General features: G+C 37.1%; 1 protein-coding gene and 1 pseudogene across 5 annotated transcripts in view; both read right to left on the minus strand.

Moving 5' to 3' along the window:
- Positions 1-25,548, minus strand: part of EDA (ectodysplasin A) — a 415,885-nt gene that overhangs the window by 320,432 nt on the left and 69,905 nt on the right. The gene's annotated exons all lie outside the window — the stretch shown is intronic.
- LOC145714409 (SWI/SNF-related matrix-associated actin-dependent regulator of chromatin subfamily E member 1 pseudogene) lies at positions 619-14,205 on the minus strand (annotated as a pseudogene).

The following is a 25,548-nucleotide window of genomic DNA, read 5'->3' on the forward strand; positions in this document are numbered from 1 at the left end:
TGTATGTGCCATGTTAACTTTAATGACTACTTCATAAACTAGTAACTACTTTTAACTATGGAGACTATTTCCAGATCAATATGACCCAAGCATAGTTGCAGTCAACTCCTTAACACAACTTTTGATTAAAAATAAAAAGGGGTAAATGAACAAATACATACTCATACATGATTAAGTTCAAAAAGCTACTCTCTGTGGAAGTATACAGGAAAGGGGACTTTCAGGAAGCTGTTGATGGGAACTGGGAGGTTTATGGCTATGGCTATGGAAAGCACTCCAGGGAGCTGTAGGAAGGCATTTGTAAGAGTAGATTGTGCAGCATCAAAGGATAACTCTCTAAAAGAGGTGGACATTTCTCAATGAACTTATATTGTGAGGCTTTCAGTAGTTGAGGGCTAGAAATAAGACCCAAAGAAAAGAACCTTCTTCACAATGGCTTAAGAAAGGTGACTATGCTATTCAGCTCATGATGATAAATGGTCCAAAAGCCTTTGGTGGTATGATATAGACAAGAAAAATATTAATGTACAAACCACATAACACCGTTAAAACTCAAAAATATTTTTTTAACTTTTTAAAGTTTTTATTTAAATTCCAGTTAGTTAATATACAGTGTAATATTAGTTTCAGGTGTACTATTTAGTGATTCAACACTGCCATACAACACCCAGTGCTCATTACAGCAAGTGCACTCCTTAATCCCCATCACCTCTTTAACCCATCCCTCCACTTACCTCCTCTCTGGTAACCATCAGCTTTTTCTCTAAAGTTAAAGAGTCTGTTTCTTGGCTTTCCTCTCTTTTTCCCCCTGTGTCCATTTGTTTTGTTCCTTAAATTCCACATCTGAGTGAAATTATATGGTATTTCTTTCTCTGACTGATTTCACTTAGCATGATACTCTCTTGAACCCACCCCCATGTCCTTGCAAATGGCAAGAGTTCATTCTTTTTTTTTTTTACAGCTGAGTAACATTCCATTGTATATATATTATATATATACCACCTCTTACTTATCCCTTCATCAGTCGATAGACATTTGGGTTCTTTCCATAATTTGGCCATTGTTGATAATGCAACTATAAACATTGGAACACACATATCCCTTCAAGTCAGTATTTTTGTATCCTTTATGTAAATACCTAGTAGTGCAATTGTTGTATCATAGGGTAATTCTATTTTTCACTTTTTAAGGAACCTCCATATTCTTTTCCAGAGTGGTTGCACCACTTTGCATTCCTATCAACACCTGGTGTTTCCTGTGCTGTTAATTTTAGCCATTCTGCCTGGTGAGAGGTGATATCACATTGTAGTTTTGATTTGTACTTCCCTGATGATGAGTGATGTTGAGTATCTTTTTATGTGTCTATTGATCATTAGCATGTATTTTTTCAAAAAATGTCTATTCATGTCTTCTGCCCATTTCTTATCTAGATTATTTGATTTTGGGGGTGTTGAGTTTGATAGGTTCTTTATAGATTTTGGATACTAACCCTTTATCAAATATGTCATTTACAAATATCTTCTCCCACTCTGAAGGTTACCTTTCAGTTTGGTTAATTGTTCCTTTCACGGTGCAGAAGCTTTTTATTTCTATGAAGTTCCAATAGTTCATTTTTGCTTGAGTTCCCCTTGCCTCCGGAGACATGTCTAGAAAGAACTTGCTACAGCTAATGTCAATGAGGTTACTGCCTATCTGTGCTTTCCATGAATTTCCTCTTCTTTTCTGGTGGTGTTCCTCTATTTGAAAAAAGTCCACTTCTAGTTTTCACTGATGAACCATTAAGGACTAGACTTGTCATTTGAGGACCAACATTCTAGCTATTGTGACAACTGAATAAACATCTGACACCACACTCTCATTAAGTGAGATTTCACTGGTGAGGCGGTGGTTTCTCTGGAAATGGGAGGTGGCTGAATGCTTCACTGAAAAGCCATCGTCGTAATCATCTAGATCTTCAGCAAGCTGAATACTCATGTAAGGTTCCCCTTTCTCCATGTAGACTTTCTCTCTCTAAAGCAGCTTCTGCATGACTTTCTGTATTTGTGTAAGCAAGCTATGTGGGGGGGGGGGGGGATTATGATAAGCCTTCATAGATTCATTGTTCTCTATCTTTTCTGCTTCATATTTATTTAAATATTCTTGTTTTCCTTCATCAGTGAGATCTTGCCACATGCTACCAATAATCTTGCCAATCTCCCACAAGTTTAGGTCAGGGTTAGAAGCTTTTACTTGGTCCCAGACGTTTCTACTGTACCTCATGCAGGACATGAATGGCTTATGTGGTGGCTTTGGGGGGTTGAGAATCATAATACTAAAGGATGCTGTGACCCAACAGTTGGTGCCTGAGTTACCTCCCAGCCTGCAGCTATAGACAAGTTGACTGTATGGATTATATCCCACAAACCCTGGTGTGCTGGGCATTTATGCTGTAGGAGCTGGGTTGGGAGGTGGGGCACAAGATGGTCTTTTTTGACATTTTGAAAGATTAGGTTCTCAGTTCCTTAAGAATGAATCTGAGACACCTTGGGCAGGAAAAATACCCACAGATCTGGCCTAGTTTCCCTAATATCTTCTTTATCCATTGATCTGTCCATGGACACTTGAGTTGCTGTCATATCATGGCTATTATAAGCAATGCTGCAATAAACATAGTGGTGTATATATCTTTTTGAATTAGTATTTTCATTTTCTTTGGGCAAATACTGAGTAATGGAATTACTGGATTATAAGATTATTTTATTTTATTTTTTGAAGATCCTGCATACTGTTTTCCACAGTGGCTACACCAATCTGCATTTCTACCATCAGTGCATGAGGGTTCCTTTTTCTCCATGTCCTTGGCAACATTTGTTTTTTATTGTCTTTTTGATACTAGCCATTTTGAGAAGTGTGACAGGATATCTCATTGTGATTTTGATTTTCATTTCCCTGATGATTAGTGATGTTGGACAACCTTTCTTGTGTCTGTCTGCCATCTCCTCCAGGTCTTGTTTAGAAAAATGTCTACTCAGGTCCATTGACCATTTTTAATCAGATTATTTGGCGTTTTTGGTATTGAGTTATATAAGTTCTTTATATACTTTGGATATTAATGCCTTATCAGATATCTCATTTGCAAATATCTTCTCTCATTCAATAGGTTTCCTTTTCATTTTGTTGATGGCTTCCCTTGCTGTGCAAAACCTTTTTATTTTGGTATAGTCTTAATAGTTTATTTTTGCTTTGGTTTTCCCTGCTTGAGAATATATGTATAGAAAAATGTTGCTAAAGCCAATGTCAAAGAACTTACCACATGTGTTCCCTTCTAGGAGTTTTACAGTTTCAGGTCTCACATTTAGGTCCTTAATCCATTTTGTGGTTATTTTTCTGTATAGTATAAAAAAGTGATCCAGTTTAATTTTTTTTTTTTTTTTGCATGTAGCTGTCCGGTTTTCCCAGCACCATTTATTAAAGAGGCACTTTTTCCCATTGAATATTTTTGTCTTTGTTATAATTGACCATATAAGCATGGGTCGATTTCTGGGCTCTCAATCCTGTTCCATTGAGAAATCCATGATTTTTTTTTATTGAGAAAAGTTGATGAAATAAAAAGTTGGCTCTGTGAAAGGATGAACATAATTGAGAAACCTCTAGCTATACAAACCAATAAAAAAAAGAAACAAATTGTCAATAAGAGAAATGAAAGCAGGGTTAACACAACCCTGAAGACATTAAAAAGACAAAAAGGGGATAGTATGAACAATTTTATGCCCATAAATTTGACATTTAGTTGGAATAGACCAATTCTCTAAAAGATTCAAAATAACAAGTCATTCAAAAAGAAATAAATAAACTTGAACAGTTCTATATCTAGTAAATACATTTAATTTGCAGTTACAAACCTTCCAACAAAGAAAACTCCAGGTTGGCATGATTTTACTGGAGAATTCTACTAAATATTTAAAGAAGAATTAAAATATAATAAACGCAGCCAATTTAAATGAACAATTTAATGAAGTCTGACATATATGATTATCTTCCCAAGATAAAAGCAGAATATGTATGTCTGGGAGTTAATACATATTCAGTAGCACTACCTTACACAAAGCAAAAAAGTGGATAGGCAAAGTGTAATAAATATTTTTCATTATGGTCCACTGATCAAAAGTCACAAAATGTAGACCCTTTCATTTACTAAAGCACTAACAACACTGGGCAATATCCAACACTACACACATACTTTTTGAGCATCTATCAAGTACACAAGGCTTAACTGAAGTTCTTGCCTTCAAAGAACAGTATAGTTGTGAAAGTAAAACTTGTAGCGTCAAATGAGACCCCAGAAAGGTAAAGTTTAAGGGTTTAAAGATTGAATAGTATTTAAAAAGGAAGAGGATAATGCTACCTACTTCCATTCACATCTTAACAGCTATTTCATAGTAGTAAGACATATGCTTACTGTCCCCCAAACCTCAAGAGCTCATTCGTATAGTCTTGTCTTGGTAAACGACAATGCTTCTGTCTGGAATGCCCTTCCTCTGCTTTTCCACCAAGTCGTATCCCTTCATGCTTTGAAACTGCTCCTCAAGACTCTTCTCCTCCAGGATGGATTCACTAATTCATTAAATCATTTCCTCATTCAGAAATATTTATCAAGCACCTAATACCTCTAGGTACTGTGGATACAGCAGCAAACAAAACAAAATACCATTTCTCACAGAACTAGGTCATTTTAAGGGGAGAATATGCAATAAACAAATAAATGAAACAACGTAAACTAGTGGGTAAATGATATGAAGAAAAATAAACCAGGAAAGGACATTAAACAAAGATGGTGGGCAGGAAATTTTTCTGTGCTATAAAGTGTGGTCTGGATGGATATTTGTGATTTGAGGAAAGACCCAAAAGAAGTGAGGAAGAAAACCACAAGGTGCCTATTCGTAGAGGAGGACAAAGACATTCCAGGCAGAGGGATCAGAAAGTACAAAGACCCCAAGGCAAATTTGGCATGTTTGATACTAAGAGTAAGGAATGGAGTGGTAGAAAATGTGGTCAAAAAGGCAGCTTTCTGTAAGCCATATTAAGGACTGTTTACATAAGAGGACAATGGGAGCAAAAGAGCAACTTGATTTGACTTACCCTTTAAAAGGACCATGTGGCTATTGTGTGGAGATTGGAATGAAACAGGATGCAAGGGTAGAAGCAGAAAAGTCAGGAGGGTATTGAAATAATCTAGTTCAGAAATGATGTTGGTTTGTATCAGGGTGGTAGCAGTGTAGGGGATGAGAAGCAGCTTGGATATACTTAAAATTCTGAGCTGATAGAATTGCTAAAGGATTGGTTGTGGAGTACAAGAGAAAGAGGAGAACTACGGTATAAATGAATCTCCTTTTGTAGGCAAAAGATGATGGAATCTAGTATGTAAGTGGAGGGGTTGACTTCAGATAAAAACATGAACAGTTTATCTATATTAACAGGAGAGAAGATAGAGAAAATAGACACAAATCCAAGTAAGTGAGTAGGTGTGGAGTAAGAACTTTTGGAGGTCCACAACTGATTGCCTTCTCTTTTCTCATGAAAGGAAAAACATGGAATTTAGAGTAAAGAGGAAAGATGCGATAAAGAGTTAACGAGAAAAAAAGAGGTCAGGAAATAGTCATCCAAGGATATCCATTCTGACCAAACTGACCCAGATCCAGCTACTCACGTCACCAAATCCTACCATCTCCACATCAATTTCCACCCAGATGGATTCATTTTACTTAGCGATAAGCCCTCACCCAATGGAGGTACTCTATAGTTTACTAGAAAGAAAATAACAGATACAAACTATCCATTCAATTGTGAGGAGAAACCTCTACACCAAGAGGAATGGATGTGTTTTATCTACTATCTCTGTCACACCTCTCAAATCTGGGCTCTTCTCTCCATTCCCACTGCCACTGCCACTGCATTAGTTCAGGCCTTCATCATTTCTGACTTGGGCCACTGCACCAGCCTCCCAACTCATCTCTTGACCTTTCCTCTCCCCACTCTCCAGTCCATTGTCCACACCACTGCTAATACATAGAGTTTATTCAATTCCCCTGCTTAAAACCCTTCATTATTTTTCCTCTCCTTTTTCTCTTCAAGTTAAAGACCTGCAAATTTTCCAGCTGAATCTGTCATCCCATCCCCTCTTGCCTCACATCCTACACCCTAATCATACCAAATTACGTTTGATCCCTAAATACATTAGATCCTTCAATTCCCCTGTGCACTTGTACATCCTGTTTCCTCTACCTGAACTGAACACCTGCCCTTTGTCAGCAAGGTATTTTTACTAATCATTATAGACTTAACTCAAATGTCACCATCTCAGTGGCACCACAGGCAGAGGTGACGACCTCTTTTCTGTGCTTACATGCCTCCCCCATAGCACTCATCTTACTATATCAAAAGTATTTATGTATCTAACTTCCCCACTAGATATATTATTCATCTTTTTATCACAAGCACTTTAGCACAGTGCCTGGCACATAGTATATTGTTCAATATACAGTATACATTGTTCAATAAACAAATGTTTATTGAATGAGTTGATTATAGAATTGAGGAGATTAGAAACAGCAATAAAATAAAAATATAAGTTGACAGATGAAATACAAATAAAAATTCTTTAACACACCCAAACAAGATATATTTCTACAAAATGTTTTATGGAATAGAAAAAGAAAAAACACAGAAAATCTCAGCAATCTTAAAGAAGCAGATTTAACTTTTGACAAAGATGATAAAATGAGACCGGACAGAATAATACATAGCACAGCAAACACCCCTCTTTTTTTCACCAATTATACACAATAAGAGATGGAATACACTTTTATTCAAGTTTTTTTAAGGCAGATATTGGCTCTAGAAAACAAGTTATCTGTAGACTTCTGCTCAGAAAAGTCTCAAGGTATTGTATATTATGCAGAATAAAGAACAAATGCTGTCATATGTGTGACTTTGCAGTTTACAAAGCACTTTCACATGCATTATCTCATTTAATCTCCACAATAATCCTGTCAGGTAGGTATTATTGTCCTCCTTTTACAGATGAAGAAACTTGTGGCTCAGAGAATCACTAATCCAGGGTCACACAGTAAAAGAGTTAGAGGTAGAGCTAGGGTTCTAACCCATGTCCATCTTACTGTAAATCTATTATTCACTGCACAGGCTGAGTTGAGGTTTTCATGGCTTCCCAACAAGTACACTAAAGTGAAAGCCAATGTACAATGAGCAATCAACAATGAATTCTTGATGTGTTTTTTTTGTATTTTCTATTTTTTTTTCCTCTTGATTCTTCAGTCTGAGTACTTTCTACTGATCTAGAAAACATCAAAATATGACCTTACTTGGAGATAGAATCTTTACAGAAGTAATCAAGTTAATGTGAGGTCACTAGGGTGGGACCCAATCGAATATGATTGACATTCTTATGAAAAGGAATACATTTGGACAAAAAGATACACATAGAAGTGAGACAATGTGATGAGACAGGGAAAAAATGACCATCTACAAGCCAATGAGGGATACCTGGAATAGATCCTTTACTTACAGCCCTCAGAAGGAATCGACCTTGCCAATACCTTGATTTCTGACTTCTAGCATCAAAAACTAGGAGACAATAAACTTCTGTTTTTTAAGCCACCCAGTCTGTGGTACTTTCTTATGGCAGTCCTAGGAAATTCATACTGGTAAACCTAGTAATTTTTGATTAAATGCCAGACATTGCATATTAAAAGTTGGTGAAGCTCTGGATGATATTATCTTCCTTCAGAGAAGATTTACTTTTGTTCCTGCCAGGTGATGAAGGACAGATCGCCTTAATCCTGCCTGAGATTGAGCTGATTCAAAGCTGTACTTTACTCTTTGTGAGGAATGGTATTTTATAGTTTATCCTTTCTCCTGAGGTTTAGCCCTTTGGGAATCCCAAATGAAAACATGAAGTAATTACCAGTGTCCCTCCTCTTTGGCAGGCTCTAAACTCCAATTTCTGACTCTCCAGCATTGTGAAATTGCTGAAAGCTATGCTTAGCTACTCAGATTTGTATCTGCCACTTTCTGCTTAATTTTTCAACTTCTTTGACCTATATCATTTAGATATCAGCATATGACCCAAGGGAAAGGTAGTGTAAAGTATTGATTGGACTAAGTACATTATAATTTCTCTCTCTTCATCTTAGACCCTTAAGTCCTAATATCATGATAGCCCTAAACTCCATTTTTTTTTGTCTCTACAGCCCTGTGAGATGCTAAAACCTCTGTTCAGGTTTTTTGTCTCTTAATTACTACTTTCAGTTTGGCTTCTGAGTCTCTTTACCTATAGCACTTATTTTGGCAAATGCCCTGAAGGGAAATGTAGCTCAAAATGTTGGGCTCACCTCAATACAGCTCTCCTCTCTGAGATTTAGACCTCTAGCTGCTTTGGTAGCTCTCTGATGCTTTCAAACAAATATTTTATAATTTTATCTAGCTTTTCTAGTCCTCCTTAAGGGATATTTGGTCTGATACAGGTTAGTTTCTCAAAGTCAAAAGTAAAAGTCCCCACATCCGTGGTTTCTAAGTCCATTGATATGCCTGTCCTTGATTCATCCATTCATTCATTCCAACATGTGTTGACCATATGGCAGGTGTTAAATGTCCTGTCTTTAAGAAACTCATAGTAGAATCAGTGGGGGTAAAACTACAAACATAAATAGTGAAAACACAATGCTTGAGTGTTTAAAACTAAGTAACTACCTTTGTTGGGTGCAGGAATCAAAAAGTTATCACATGGGGTGCCTGAGTCACATGGGTGGCTGAGTCAGTTAAGCGCCTGAATTTGGCTCAGGTCATTATCACATGGTTCCTGAGATTGAGCCCTACATCAGGCTCTCCTCTCTCAGCACAAAGCCCACTTCGATTCCTCCTCCCTCTCTCGCTGCCCCTCCCCAGCACTCACTCGCTTGCTCTCTCTCTAATATAAATAAACATTTTTTTTTAAAGTTATCGCAGAATGGAAGATATTTGAGGTGGGGCGCCTGGGTGACTAAGTCAGTTGAGAATCCAATTCTTGATTTTGCCTCAGCTCATGATTTTATGGTTCATGGGATCAAGCCCTGTGTGGGATTGAGCCCCCATCCGGCTCTGTGCTGACAGTAACGAACCTGCTTAGGATTCTCTCTTTCCCTCTCTCTGCTCCTTCCTTGCTCATGCTCTCTCGTTCTCTCTTTCTCCCTCTCTCAAAATGTTTTTAAAAAGAAGGTATTTGAGGTATGTCAAGAATAAGCCAGGGGTGCCTGAGTGGCTCAGGTGATTAGGCGCCTGACTTTTGATTTCAGCTCAGGTCATGATCTCACAGTTCATGAGTTTGAGCCCTATGCTGGGCTCTGTACTGAGGGCATGGAGCCTGCTTGGGATTCTCTGTCTCCCTCTCTCTCTCTCTGCCCCTCCCCTGTGTGCGCTCTCTCTCTCTCAAAATAAATAAGTAAACATTTAAAAAAAGAATATGCCAGGTGAATAAGGAGTTGCAACAATAGAAGAAAGACACTTCAAGAGGAGGTAACATTATATGAGTAAAGGTATGGCAGTTGGCATGGGAAAGTACAATTAGTTTGTTACTGTTGGAACTAGATGAGTGTAGCTTACAATAGAACATAGAAGAAATGCAGTGGGAATGCAAACTGGTGCAGCCACTCTGGAAAACAGTATGGAGGTTCCTCAAAAAAAAAAAAAAAAACTAAATATGGAACTACCCTACGACCCAGCAATTGCACTACTAGGTATTTATCCAAGGGATACAGGTATGCTGTTTCGAAGGAACACATGCACCCCCATGTTTATAGCAGCACTATCAACAATAGCCAAAGCATGGAAAGAGCCCAAATGTCCATTGATGGATGAATGGATAAAGAGATGTGGTATGTGTGTATACACACACACACACACACACACACACACACACACATATACACAATGGAGTATTATTCGGCAATCAAAAAGAATGAAATCTTGCCGTTTGCAACTATGTGGATGGGACTGGAGGGTATCATGCTAAGTGAAATTAGTCAGAAAAAGACAAAAATCATATGACTTCACTCATATGAGGACTTTAGAGACAAAACAGATGAACATAAGGGAAGGGAAACAAAAAATAATATAAAAACAGGGAGGGGGACAAAACAGAAGAGACTCATAAATATGAAGAACAAACTGAGGGTTACTGGAGGGGTTGTGGGGGGGGGCTAAATGGGTAAGGGGCACTAAGGAATCTACTTCTGAGATCATTGTTGCACTATATGCTAACTAACTTGGATGTAAATTTAAAAAAATAATAAAAAAAATAAAAATATATATATTAAAAAAAAGACATGCAGGCAGAGTTCTGATTGTGGAGGGCTTTGTATCTTCCCTAAAATTTATTATTTAGGTAGTTAATGCATGAATGACATTTCCCGAGGTAGAAATCTACCACATGTTCAGTCAGATTTATGGAGAATTCAACAACAGAAATTTAAGACGTCTCCAGTCAATGCCTTATAAATGCAAAGGCAGTATTACCATACTTAAGCAATGTAGTAGGGTAACGAAACAATAAAGTCAAGTCTTTGAGTCACCTGACTAGCTTACAAAGAAAAAAAAAATTCTGAAACATCGTAGTAGATACTATGTGGCCAAGAATTGAAATGATTCAAGTTTTATTTCCTAAGCATATAAGTTCAGTTACCTATTAGAAAGTTCAGCAAGCAGCAACAACAGTTCTAATTTTTCAGAGGCTATTTGTCAACTTTTGACCTTAATGACATTGCCATCAAAGAGCCCTCTATTAAATTTCTACTTACTTGTGAGGCTGAAGACCCCAGCAAGTCTGATAGGATTCTCCCTTGGATTTGAAAATCCAAGATGCCAGACAACAAATAACTATCTCACAAAGATACCAAGACAGCAGTATAAAAACACTGAACGTCTACATAAACTGACAAGAAGAAGTGTTTACATGATCTGTGTCTCAGGGCGCTGTCACTTATGTGACATGTCAACAGAGTTTAATGAAGATGTGATTTCTAGCTCTCACTGGCTGACAGCAGACAAAGGGTTTGGCAGACAAAGGAGAGGGCACTTTTCCATAAATATGGTACGATGTGGAAATGGTCTAAGCAAGAGGATCCTGCAAAAAAAGAAGTCAGAATATGTTTCTCTAAGAAAAGCAAAGTCATGGATTATGGTAAAGGAAGAGATGAGGAAAGGGAAGTGGGCCATGAAAGCACAGAATGAGCTCATCCTCCTTTCGGGCCCAAGGCCTCAGTCCCTTTTATCTCTCTTTTTGCTGGCAAGTTACAATTCTGTAACTTCACATGAAGCATCCAGTCACTACTAATCAATCCTTTATTTCCCTCAAAGGTCTCACCACTCTACAAGCATTTAAACAAATCGTATGTAGCAATTAATTCACCAATGAATCATTGAGATAGCATAGTACCTAACAACTATTTGGATTCCTATTCTTGCCAGGAAGGAGCTGGAGAGCTAAGAAAAGTAGGTGAAAGAAAGCAGGAAAGGTTGAATCCCTAAAGAAAACTAACATCCTGGAGATTACATAATACTGCTCCAAAGTAACTGAACTCCCAAGCAGAAAAATTTCAAACACATTCCAACATGCCTCTAATTAAGATAGTTTTGGGAGGTTACAGAATTATAGCTATCAAACATGAAACCTAAAGAATTTACCAAGATTAAAACGATTACCAACTTTAACTCAGGAAAGAAAACGGTTGGAATACACTCAATAATGTCAATTTGTTAACTTTTATACAATTGCTACATAATTTTAGATACAATTGTTAGTGATAAACACCTGAATGACAATAGGGTAGACACTGTACAAAATATAAAATTAGATATGATTCTTGTTCAGAGTTCAAATCAAGTGTCTGATAAACTTCCTATTTCACCAGATAAGTGTGCAAATATACTATAACCATAAACCTATTTTAAAATACAGCAAGAAATACAGGTAGACTTATGATAATGCAAAATGTCTAACAAGCAAGAATTTTTCTAGCATGTAGAAGCAAGCTGGGTACTCACATGAGGTATGTATTTTGAAGTGTTTATGGATGGTTAACCAGAAAGGCTAATTTAACACCTACACATCAATTGCATGGAGACAGAGCTGTGAAATATTTGCATTTACTACTCACTAAAAGGACCATCGCAGCACTGGCTTAAGAATGTCAGTTGTAATTAAATTAGATGAAATTTCACAATTTAAATGATATGCAATCTCCTGCCCTGGGAACTTTAATTTACATAACCTGACTGGAAGGCTCTCAAAAAGGAAATTCTGACTATAAAATTGCAAAGAAGGAGAAAACAGTAGACATCCAAAGAGATAGCTATAAAAAGTTTTTCATAATCTTGGATTTTAAAATTTATAACAATAGCAATACCATTTACTGAATAATTCACTCTGTGTCAGGAACCATGATACATGCTTAATGTGTTTTCTCTCATTTAATCATCAGAACAATCCTATAAAGTTGGTCCTGTTATCAGTAATATTACTTTAGTTATAGATGAGGAAATGGAAACTCAGGTTAAATAACCAACCTCAAATCACACATCTAGAAAAAAGTAGAGGTAAGACTCTCATGTTGGTATAAATCATACTACTGATATAACAGAGACATAACCAATAATAACTACAAAAGAGTGACGTGTACCTGCAACACTAAAAAAGCCAAGGTTCAGAATAACCTGAGTCTTAGAAAGAGATATTCTCAGGATAATAAAAGGGTATTCAAAATTTTCATCAGAAATAAAAAGAACTGTAATGTTAAGTAACACAAAGAAAGAAAACCAATAAAATTCCTACTTTATCTCCATGTATCTACTGTTGATAAAATTGTAAGACCAAGAAAGGGTACACCAAAGATTAGTGGATAAAAAATTAAAACACACAAGAAGAGATTAAGAAGCAGTTTTCCTTAAAAAAAAAAAAAAGAAGAAGAAGAAGAAGAAGCAGTTTTCCTAGAATAATCACATTCCAAGATATGGGAAACACTTTGGGCTAAAGTTTCCAAACTGCTGTCTAGACAGAATTGTGCATAATGAGAAAGGGACCAAATTCTGGAAAGAGGCGAATGTAGTCCTGATTATCAAAAAAAAAAAAAAAGAAAAGTCATGTCTGAAAGCTGGTGGATTTAATCTCAATTCTAAGCAAGTTGAAAGGAACATATTATTACAGAGAAAGGAAGAGTTCTGGTATAAGCAGAATGGTATTTCTCCTTACTTCTCTTAGCTAAACACAAGTATAAAACCTGGAAATGGTACAAAAGACAACCAACGGAGAACTCTGAAGGATGGTAGGAAGAAATTGAATGGTTTGGGGATACCAGAACTAGAGAACAGCACACCAGGATGTCTTGCGTACCTGTACCCAACAAAGAAAACCCACCCAGGCCCAGTGTTTCCATATCCTTACCCTAGCAAGAGATCAGCCCCAGGGAGACTCATTCCTCTCCAAGATCAAACAGGTGTACACTTGACAACATTAGGCAAGCCCAACATCACCACTATAGAGAATCAACTGGGAGCTAAGGGAGTTCTGGACCCAATTCCAACATGTGGGTAAGGAGGTGGTTTTTATATGAACAGTTCTTCAACACCAGGAGGGTGTCTGAGAATTCAACTTAATTTTCACACTATCTACTCAGAGACAGCATTAGATCCCACAGGTTAAAGATTGGTCTCATATGACTGCCCTTTCCCTCACTTCAGATGCCAGTCACAAGTTGAGGTTATCACCTGTGCTTCTGACCAACTGGCTATAGACCAGAGACCCAGTGACTCTTTCCTTGGGTTTGATGAATTTGCTAGAGCAGTTGGCAGAGCTCAGAGAAGCATTTTACATACTAAATTAGTGTTTTTATTATGAAAGGATACAACCCAGGAACAGCCAGATGGAAGAAATGCATAGGACAAGGTATGGAGAACAGGTAAAGGGTTTCCATGTCCTCTCTGAGCTATTCTCTCCACATCTCTTCGTGTTCACCAACCTAAAAGGTCTCTGAACACTTTCCTTTTCAGTTTTTATGGAAGCCTCATTACACAGGCACAATTGATTAAAACATTGACCATCAGTGCCTGACTCAACCTCCAGACCTTCATCTCTTCCTGGAAATCAAGGGGTGGGATTGAAAGTTCTAACTCTCCAATCATGGTTGCTTTCCCTGGCAACCAGCTCCCACCCTCAGGTGCTTTCCAAAAGTTACCTCACTAACTTAAACCCAGTTGTGGTGTAAAGGGCCTTGTTATAAATAACAAGACACCCATTTCACCTTTGTGGCTCTGAAGCAATTTCAGGAACTGAAGACAAGAGACGAAATATTATGACAAAAGATGCTCCCAATAATTGGTCTTGTCACTCAGGAAATTCTAAGCATTTTGTATTTTGGTCATTTGTGTGACCAAATATGTATTTCTTATAAATCACAATATCACAGGAGACTCATGAGAAATAAGTAGCCAGGAGAGATACTCTTCTTTCTGCACCAAGTCTGAGATTCTCATTGCCTACAAGGAGGCAAAAGTACACAAGACACAGCTATCACAGGCAGCCTAGTCCGGGAAGCCTCTTTGTCCCTATGGGCCCCCAAATCCCCACTCCCACTCAAAGACACTGGGAGGGAAGACAGAACCAGACATAGGACTCAGGACATAACATCCCAGTTCCAGGAAGCTTCTCTGTCTCACAGACCCAAAACTCCCTTCCCCTTCCCAGACATTGGGCCAGCGTGAGGGTAGGGGACATTGGTAGGGGAGCCCACTGTGCCCATTCTTGACTCAGAGACATCCAGTAGTAGGCCTGGGGAAACTCCTTCTTCCCCATCAGGAATCACCAGCAGGGACCAATGGGAGCCCCAGCACACCAGATAAACCAAACAAACTAAAATTATACCACAAAGTCTATGAAAATCAAACTGTGATTAGAACCCACAAAGTAAGTGAAGACTCTCATGTTAAACCTATTTTAGCCGTCTGCTAAAATAAAAGAAATAAATAGGACCCAGAGTATCATAACATGATAAATACACATCTATGTATGATACAGTAAAAAGTCACTCACCCTACCAAGAAAAAGAAAATAACTTGAAGGAAAAAAGACAAGCAATTGAGACCAACGCTAGGCTGAATCAGATGTTCCAATTATTTGACAAGATTTTAGAGCAGCAATCAAAAAATGCTTCAAGAATCAATTACAAATTCTCTTGAAACAAATGAAAAAACAGAAAACCTCAACAAAGAAAAATAGAAATTATAAGAAGCAAATGGAAAGTATAGGACCGGAAAATATAATGAGAGGGGGGGAAAAAGATTGCTTGAGGGCTCAATAGTATAAAAGAAAATATAAGGGATAGAATCAGTGAACTTAATGGCAGAATTCATCCAATCTGAACAACAAAGAAATCACAGACTGAAAAAACATGAACAGGGCCTCATGCATCTATGGGAAAATAACTAAAGATCCACAATTTGTATCATTGGAGTCCCAGAAAGACAGGTGAACGGATGTGGGGTGGAAAGAATAGTTGAAGAAAGAATGGTTGAAACTTCCAAAATTTGGTAAAAGACACACACGCAGGAAACTGACTGGACTCTAAACAGGATAAACTCAAGAAAAAAAATCCATGCCAGGACACACTGTAATTAAAATTTTAAAAACTAAAGGACCCCCCACCCTGCCCCAATCTAGAAAGCAGAAAGAAAAAATGACATTATTACCTACAGGGAAATGTCAATCCAAAGACCAAGGATTTCTATTCTGAAACCATGGAAGCTGGTAGAAAGTGTCACAATATTTTTCAAGTTTTAAAAGAAAACAGCTGTCAACCATGAATTCTGTATCTGGTGAAACTATCCTTCAGAGTAAAAGGGAAATAAACACATTTTCAGATGAAGAAAAACTACAAGAATTTATTGCTAGCCAACCCACCCTAAAAGGCTGGCCAAAAGAAGTTCTTTCCTTCTCAAAGAAAATGGTGACAGAAGGAACCTTGGAACATTAGGAAAGAAAGAGGAACAATAGAAAGAGCAGAAAATATAGATAACACAGTGGACTATCCTTGTTCTCATGAGTTGCATAAATTGTGAAGAATTAGCTTCACAATTTCATTTGAAGCCAGCGCTCTATAAGCTAGTCTTTCTAGATAAGATTTGAACAGCAGATGTGGAAAATGTTGGTGCATATAAATTAATCACTCAAATGTATGTATATAAATATAAAATATCCAATACACAATTACAAATGCCATTTCATCTTTCCACTACATCAGTCTCCAAGCAAATAGGTTACTGATAGAACCAGCATGCAGACATTCAGTGCTGAAAAAAAGAAGTCTTAAATGAGAGCTTCAGAACTATGATTTCAGAAATGTCTCTTGCCTCAGAAATGATTCCTTTGATCTAGCCACAATTCATACAACAACCATTGGAAAGAAAAGTGTACAGTAATCTTAGTCTATACAAGTAGAAGTCTAATGACTGAATTAAAGAAAGGTACAATTCCATGGTACTCTAGGCTGGACAAATAATCTCTAAGGTATGAGGTTCAGTTCTGTATGCTCCATTTTTAAGGAGGAAATAAACAACTGAGGGTAGGTTCCAAGTATGGTTTCCAGAATAATAAAAATCCTGCAAATCACTTTTATAAAGAAGGAATGAAAAAACTGGGGATGTTTGGCATAAATGTAAAATTAAGAGAAAATAAAAGCTATCTTAAACATTAAAAGTACTGATCTGAAGAATAGAGAACTGAGTTACTCTGTCAGGCTCCAGGGGACAAAATTTCTGGAAGTCCTGTGAGATCTTGTCCACCTGCCATCATTAAGGTTGAAATTTCTCATCTGTAAAATGAAGAGAATGGATAAGACAATCTTCCAGTCCCTCCTACTCTAATAGTCCATGATTTTGTTATTACAAAGAATCAGACTTTAGCTCAACGTTTTTCCCACTAGCCACTAAATTTATCAGATAATGGAAAGAGCTGCCTCAGGAGAATAGTCAACAGACCATCCATGAAGATATTCAAGCAGAACACAGAATAATCTTGCAGGAATACTCTAGAAGGGATACTTGCAGCACGGGAGAGTAACAATATAGTGTATTGAGGAATGTAGTTCTGCAACCAGACTTGGGTGTGAAACCTGAATCTTACTTCTTAACTATGTAAACCTGGGCAAGTTAACCTCTCTGATTTATTTCCTCATTTATGAAATTTCAGATAACAATAGGATACTTCTGCAGGTAGGGAGAATTAAATTAAATGATGCACGTGGGTATTTATCACTGTGTATTGCATACAATAAAAACTCAATATATGTCTGATGTCATTACTAAATGGGAGAAGATAATCTTTAAAGTATCTTCTAATTATAAAAGCCTATGGGGTCCAGAAACATACTCTGGTAATAACACCAAAGTAGATGTAAGCCTTTTATAATGAAGAATCTCTTCATCTACTGAGATTCATTTCCTGCTACCACAACAATGTGCCACTCAACAGGATCTACTTTTATTGGTAAGATACTTTTGGCCTGGTTGAGCTGGAGGCCTGATCCTCCCGATATGTAAGTGGCATTATCTGGAACATAGCAGGATTATAAAAGCTGGTGACAGTATATTAATTAGCATAGTCACAGGTGGGCAGAAACCAAAATAAAAAGACCATCAATAGAGGAGCTAGTTACAATAACAGGACAGGGTAAACAAGCATGGTTTGTTACCACTAGCAAATTAGCTTGCATAAATTTACAAAAAAATTATACCAGATTTAAGATCAAATAGTCTAAAATCCAAAAATTTAAACGTAGTCTGAGAAAACTTTATTGAGCCTGTTGCTACATCCAGGTGGGTCTTAGGAGGTAAGTTACTTTGATAAAGATTCCTTACAAATAGCTTGGCACTATGATAAGTACTTTACACACATCTTATTAAAACTTCACAACCACCCTGTTATCACATTTCATATGCATTTTATTTATACATAAGAAAATTGAAGCTCAGAGAAATTGAAAATTTTTCCTAAGATCATATTGCTAGTAAAGTACATGAGTTGTCTAAAAGGAAGGTCTCTTGGGAAGGTATTCTCATCCATTCAGGAGTCATCACTGTCTGTATCCCAGAGGGGGGAAAAAGTGGCTTCTGGATGGGGTTGGGGATCTATTGAGATAAGAAGTCACTCCTGGGAACTCTACAGATACGGGCCTGGAGGGGATGGAATGCTTTCCTATCATCAACACTAGAATCATGATCATTTTTGATGAGGGAGCATAAGGCAAGCTGACAGGATGCAAACATCCCCCTGACCCAGGTGGGATATGTGTGATACTCCTCCACACTCCTGGCTGCCCAAGAACAAAGGAAAGGGGGAAACAAATGGTTAACTCATAGAGATCATTACCATGCAAGACCTAAGTCTCCATCACCCCTCCATAGTGGTGTGGGGAACAAAGGCAGAAGGAAATGGCAGATAGAAGTAAATTTCCTTATAACCTGCAGCCCATTGACAAATACTTGAGGCTGGTAGGGCAAAATGTTTCTCCAGGAACTCCCTAATGTCTTAATGCTAATGCTTTGCTAGAAGGAAAAACAACCTTAGCTTGACAATAACTAGGCCTCCAGTATTCTGTGAGTCTTCTTCAGCATATGAAAATCTCACTGGAAACTTCCCCTGGACTTTATCTCCCCCAATTCCATAGTATAAAACCAGTCTCTCCTCACAATCCGGGGGAAGCTCTTCCTGCTCATGAGTCCTGTCCCCATGCTTTAATAAAGTCACCTTTTTGCACCAAAGACATCTTCAAGAATTCTTTCTTGGCCGTTGGCCCCAGACCCCATGAACCCCACTATCTCCCCAAAACCTCATCCATTTTATGTTCTGCGTGTGTCAGGGTGGGCCACAGAAATCCAGTCATAACTTAGCCATTACCCTACTCTGCAATTCAAATTTTCCAGCTATGTTGATCACAGGGTAAAGCCAGTGATAGTGCTCATGAGATACATGTTACCACAGCTAGCTAGACACATGTGAAGTGAGGCATTATCAAATGCTCATTTCAGAAGAATGTAAAACATCTGTACCAAACACTGAGTTCATAATTGTGACAATAACTTTCAATATCTATTTGTAAAAAGGAGTCGCTCTTCATTGACTCAAAGTTTATTAGAAAAAGGTTTTCCCAAGTTACTAGCAAGCAATGAGGATACACAACTATGGAAATTAGGCCAAAAGATACTCAGGACAGAGACAACACAAATTCCAATGAAAGGAGGTAGACACTTAATAAAAAGTAAAATTGGATCAGAGGTCCCTTTCTTTACTTAAGTAACTTATATACCACAATTTAAAGGGAGTTTCGATAACTTTTATAATAGTACTAACTTATCATGAGGTTCATTAAAAGGTCATAATTATCTCTCAAAAATGCTAAAGTTATCTTAGAGATGGTGCTCCCCTTCAAGAAGAGAGATATTATCTCTACGGATATATATTTTTTAATGCTTATTTATTTTTAAGAGAGACAGAGCCTGAGCAGGGGAGGAGCAGCGACAGAGGGAGACACATTATCTTTTTTTATTTTTTTTTATTTTTTTTTATTTTTTAATATATGAAATTTACTGTCAAATTGGTTTCCATACAACACCCAGTGCTCATGGGAGACACATTATCTGAAGCAGGCTCCAGGCTCTGAGATGTCAGAACAGAGTCCAAAGCAGGGCTGGAACCCATGAACCACGAGACCATGACCTGAGCTGAAGTCGGATGCTTAACCGACCGAGTAAACCACCCAGGCACCCCATCTCTATGGGTATTTGATAGGAAAATGAAATTACTACTGAAATGAGAAAAAGATGAAAATAATATAGAGCCTAGTTATTTATTATATAGGATCTCATTTGTGCTTTTAGAATCACCTACATTAAACTATCATTATTTCACCTGATTACATTAAGAAATTGGTGTGTCCCAAGGTCTTCATGAAAATGAATGTCAACTTGGTTTTATGGAAAGCAGACAATGCAGAAAAAAATATTTTTAGACATTATTAGAAAAAGTCGTTTCTAATGTTTATTAAATTAGACTAGTAACCAGAGAATAATGCAGTTAAACAAGGGACAGCATAATGGTATAGAAAAAAAGTGTATGAGACATTGTTGAAAGACTACCATGAATAAGTATTGTACTAGAAATTTTACATGTTATTTCATTTAATCTTATAGTCAAATCTGTGAGGCAAGCCTCATTGCCCCATTTTATAAATGAAGCAACTGAGGCTCCAAGATGTTAAGAAACATGTAGCCAAGAGGGAAACAAAAATAATATAAAAATAGGGAGGGGGACAAAACAGAAGAGACTCATAAATATGGAGAACAAACTGAGGGTTACTGCAGGGGTTGTGGGGGGGGGGAATGGGCTAAATGGGTAAAAGGCACTAAGGAATCTACTCCTGAAATCATTGATGCACTATATGCTAACTACTTTGGATGTAAATTTTAAAAAATTAAAAATAAAATTAAAAGAAAAGAAAAGAAAAGAAAAGAAACATGTAGCCAAGAACACACTACCAGTGAGACCATTATGTAGTGGTTACTTAGCTGCCTTCTAATTTTCAATTTGTTACTTCCTTTATCAAAAGGCCATTTATATTCTTTGAAAAGATCAATAAACTTGACAAATGCTAGGCTGGTGAAGCAAAAAAAAAAAAAAAAAAAAAAAAGGATCAAATTACTAAAATTGGGAATGAGAGGACATTTCTAGTGACTGTGCAGATATAAAAAATACTATAACAACTGTATGTATACAAATTAGATAACTGAGCTGAAATAGCCAAATCCCTAGAAAGACACAAACATCCAAAAGTGATTGAAAAATAAATTGAATATCTGCATAGAACTATAGCAAGTAAATAGATTAAATTAATAATTTAAAAAGAGCCCACAAAGAAAAGCTTAGGCTCAGACAGCTTTATTGGTAAATTCTAATAAACATTCAACGAACAATTAACACCCATCCTTCACAAAAACTTCGTGAAACAGAAGGCAAGAAACACTTCCCCACTTACTCTATGAGGTCAGTGTAACCCTGATAAACCAGGCAAAGATATCAGGAGAAAGCTATAGACCAATATCTCAGGAATATAGGCATAAAATCCCCCCAAAAATACTACCAAACTGAATCCAGAAACGTATAGAAAGGATTTTACACCATGACCAAGTGGGACTTATCCCAGGAATAAAAGGGTTAACATCAGAAAATCAGTTAACGAAATACACCATATATATAGAATAAAGGAAAAAGACATATGAATATTTAAAAAGCCATAAAAACATATTGACAAAATTCAACACCCTTTTGTGATAAAAACACTCAACCAATTAGCAATGTCAGAGAACTTCCTCAACTGGATAAAGGGTACTTAGGAAAGACCTAGAGTTAAGTTAATGTAATACTCAATGATGAACGACAGGAACAAGCCAAGGTTGTCTGCTCTCACCATTTCTACTCACTACTGTGGTAGAGATTCTGTTTATGAAATAAAGGAATTTTAAAAAAAGACATCCAGACTGGAAAAGAAGTAAAACTATCTCAGGGAACCTGGGTGGATCAGTCAGTTCAGCATCGGACTTCAGCTCAGGTCATGATCTCACAAATTTGTGGGTTTGAGCCCCATGTCGGGCTCTGTGTTGACAGCTCAGAGCCTGGAGCCTGCTTCAGATTGTGGGTCTCCCTCTCTCTCTGTCCCTCCACCTCTCACACTGTCTCTCTCTCTCAAAAATAAATATACATTAAAAAAAAACTATCTCTACCTGCAGATGACATGATGGTAAATAATGAAAATGCCAAGGAATCCACAAAAAACTACTAGAATAAATGAATGTGGCAAGTTTACAAGATGAAAGATGAATATACAAAATTAGTTGTATGTCTATACTTGTAATAAACAACTAGGAATGAAATTTAAAAATTATACCATTTACAACACCATCAAAACCAAAATATACACAATAATCCAATTTAAAAATGGGCAAAAGAACTAAATAGATATTCTTACAAAGATGGTATACAAATGGCTAACAGGTACATGAATAGGTATTGAACATCATTAATCATCAGGGAAATGCAAATCAAAACTATAATGAGATGCTACTTCACATCTCTTAGAATGACTATTATCAAAAAGATAACAGGAGGAGGGGGGGGTGGCACCTGGGTGGCTCAGTCGGTTAAGCATCCGACTTCAGCTCAGGTCATGATCTCACAGTCGGTGAGTTCGAGCCCTGCGTCGTCGGGCTCTGTGCTGACAATGCAGAGCCTGGAGCCTGCTTCAGATTCTGTCTCCCTCTCTCTCTGCCCCTCCCCTGCTCATGCTCTTCTCTCTCTGTCTCAAAAATAAATAAAAACATTTAAAAAATTATAAAAAAAAGATAATGGTAAGAGCTGGTGAGGACATAGAAAAAAGGAAGCCCTTGTGCACTGCTGTTGGGAATGTAAATTAGTATAGCCACTGTTGCAAACAATATGGAAGTTCCTCAAGGAATTAAAAATAGAATTACCATGTGAGGAAGAACAAATACTTTTATCTATACTACACAAAGAAATCTACACATTCAATGCAATCCCTATCAAAATGCCAACAGCATTTTTAACTTTAAAAAAAAAATTTAAATTTTTAAAAAATGGAAGAAACAATCCAAAAATCTGTATGGAACCACAAAAGACCCCCAAATAGCCAAATAGCCCTGAATCTTGAAAAAGAAAAACAAAGTTGCAGACATCACAATTCTGGACCTCAAATTATATTACAAAGCTGTAGTAATAAAAAACAGTATGGTACTGGCACAAAAACAGACATATAGGTCAATAGAACAAAATTGAAAACCCAGAAGCAAATGCCCAATTACATGATTAATCTTTGACAAAACAGGAAAGAATATCCAATGGAAAAAAAAGTCTCTTCAACAAATGGTGTTGGGAAACTGAAAAGCAACATGCAAAAGAATTAAACCGGTCCACTTTCTTATATCACGTCAAAAATAAATACAAAATGGATTAAAGACCTAAATGTGAGAGCTAAAACCATAAAAATCCTTGAAGAGTAACTTCTTTGACATTGACTGTGGCAACTTTCTTCTAGATATGGCTCCTGAGCAAAAATAAACCATTGGGACTACATCAAAATAAAAACCTTCTGCACAGTGAAGGGATTAATCAACGAAACTAAAAGGCAAGCTACTGAATGGGAGAAAATATTTGTAAATGATATATCTTATAAAGGGCTCATATCTAAATTATATAAAGAACATACACAACTTAATACCCAAAAAGCAAATAATCCAATTAAAAAATGGGCAGAAGACATGAACACAGATTTCTCCAGAGAAGACATGCAAATGGCCAACAGACACATGAAAAGATGCTCATTATCAGTATCATCAGGGAAATGCAAATCGAAACTACAATGAGGTATCACCTCACACCTGTCAGAATGGCTAAAATCAACAACACAAGAAACAACAGGTGTTGGCAAGGATGTGGCGAAAGGGGAATCTTCTTGCACTGTTGGTGGGAATGCAAACTGGTGCAGCCACAGTGAAAAACAGAATGGAGATTCCTCAAAAAGTGAAAAATAGAACTACCCTATGATCCAGGAATTGCACTACTGGTTATTCAACCAAAGAATACAAAAATATTAATTCAAAGGAATACGTGCACCCTACGTTTATAGGAGCATTACTTACAATAGCCAAGATACAGTAGCAACCAAGTATATACTGATTGATGAATGGATAAAGAAGACACGGTGTGTGTGTGTGTGTGTGTGTGTGTGTGTATGTGTGTGTGTGTTTGTGTACATACATACGTACACATACATACACACACAATAGAATGCTAACTCAGTCATAAAAAAGAATAAAATCTTGCCACTTGCAATGACATGGATGGAGCTAGAGAGTAGAATGCTAAGTGAAGTAAGTCAGAGAAAGACAATATATGATTCCACTCATATGTGGAACTTAAGAAACAAATGAGCAAAGGGAAAAATAAAAGAGAGGGGCAAACCAAGAAACAGACTTTTCACTATAGAGAACAAACAGATGGTTACCAGAATGGAGGTAGGTGGGGGGAAGGGTGAAATGGGTGATGGGGATTAAAGAGTGCACTTGTGATGAGCACTGGGTGATGTATGGAAGTGTTGAATCACTATATTCTACACCTGAAACTAATATAACACTGTATGTTAGTTAACTAGCTGGAGTTAAAATAAAAAGTTAAAAAAAATAGATCATGTGATTCAGCAATCCTGCTCTGAGTATATATTTACAGGAAATAAAATCACCATCATGAAGAGATGTGCAACCCCCACATTCACAACAGCATTATTTACAAGAGTCAAGACATAAAAACAGCTTAAATGTCCTTCAATGGATGAATGGACAATGAAAATGTGGTGTGTATAATATTATACAGAACATTCTATACATATAATAGAATGTTGTTATTCAGTCACGAAAAGAAGGAAATCCTGAGAAAATGGATGAACCTGAAGGGCATCGTGCTAAATGAAATAAGTCAGACAGAGGAAGATAAATACTGTATGAACTCACTTATATGTGGAATCTAAAAAAACCCTCAATTCCTAGAAAAAGAGACTTGATTGGTGGTTGCCAGTGCCAGGGGAAATGTGGGGAGGATACAAACATCCAGTTAAAAGATGAATAAGTTTTGGGGATTGAATGTAGGATGGTGACTATAGTTAAAAATACTGTATTGTTTACTTGAAAGTTGCCAAGAGAGTAAATCTTATAAATTCTCACCACACACACCAAAAAAAAGGTAACTATATAAGGTGATATAGGTGCTAACTAACCTTATTGTGGTATTTTGAAATATATGTATATAAAGTCATCATTTGTACACATTAAATGTACATAATTTTATATGCCAATTATAAAAAAGCTACACATAAAATAAAATAAAATAAAATAAAATAAAATAAAATAAAATAAAATAACTTAGAAATAAATTTGACAGGGGTGCCTGGGTGGTTCAGTTGGTTGAGTGTCCAACTTTGGCTCAGGGCATGATCTCACAATTGGTGGGTTCGAGCCCCACATCGGGCTCTGGGCTGACACCTCAGAGTCTGGGGCCTGCTTTGGATTCTGTGTCTCCTTCCTGTTCATGCTCTGTCACTCTCCCTCAAAAATAAATAAACATTAAAAAAAGAAAGAAAAATAAATTTGACAAAAGATGTGTAAAACTTATGTCAAAAACTACAAAATATTGTTGAAAGAAAGTAATGAAGACCTCCGTGTTCACAGAGTAGAAGACCTAATACTGTTAAGATGATAACATTTCCGGGACTCCTAGATGGCTCAGTTGGTTGAGCCTCCAGCCTTTGGCTCAGGTCATGATCTCACCATTCATGAGGTCACACACAAGAGGCTCTCTGCTGCCAGCGTAAGGCCCACTTCAGATCCTCTGTCCCCCTCTTTCTCTGCCCC

The sequence above is a fragment of the Panthera onca genome, chromosome X (genome assembly GCF_046562875.1).
Source record: "Panthera onca isolate mPanOnc1 chromosome X, mPanOnc1 haplotype 2, whole genome shotgun sequence".
Taxonomy (NCBI): Eukaryota; Metazoa; Chordata; class Mammalia; order Carnivora; family Felidae; genus Panthera; species Panthera onca.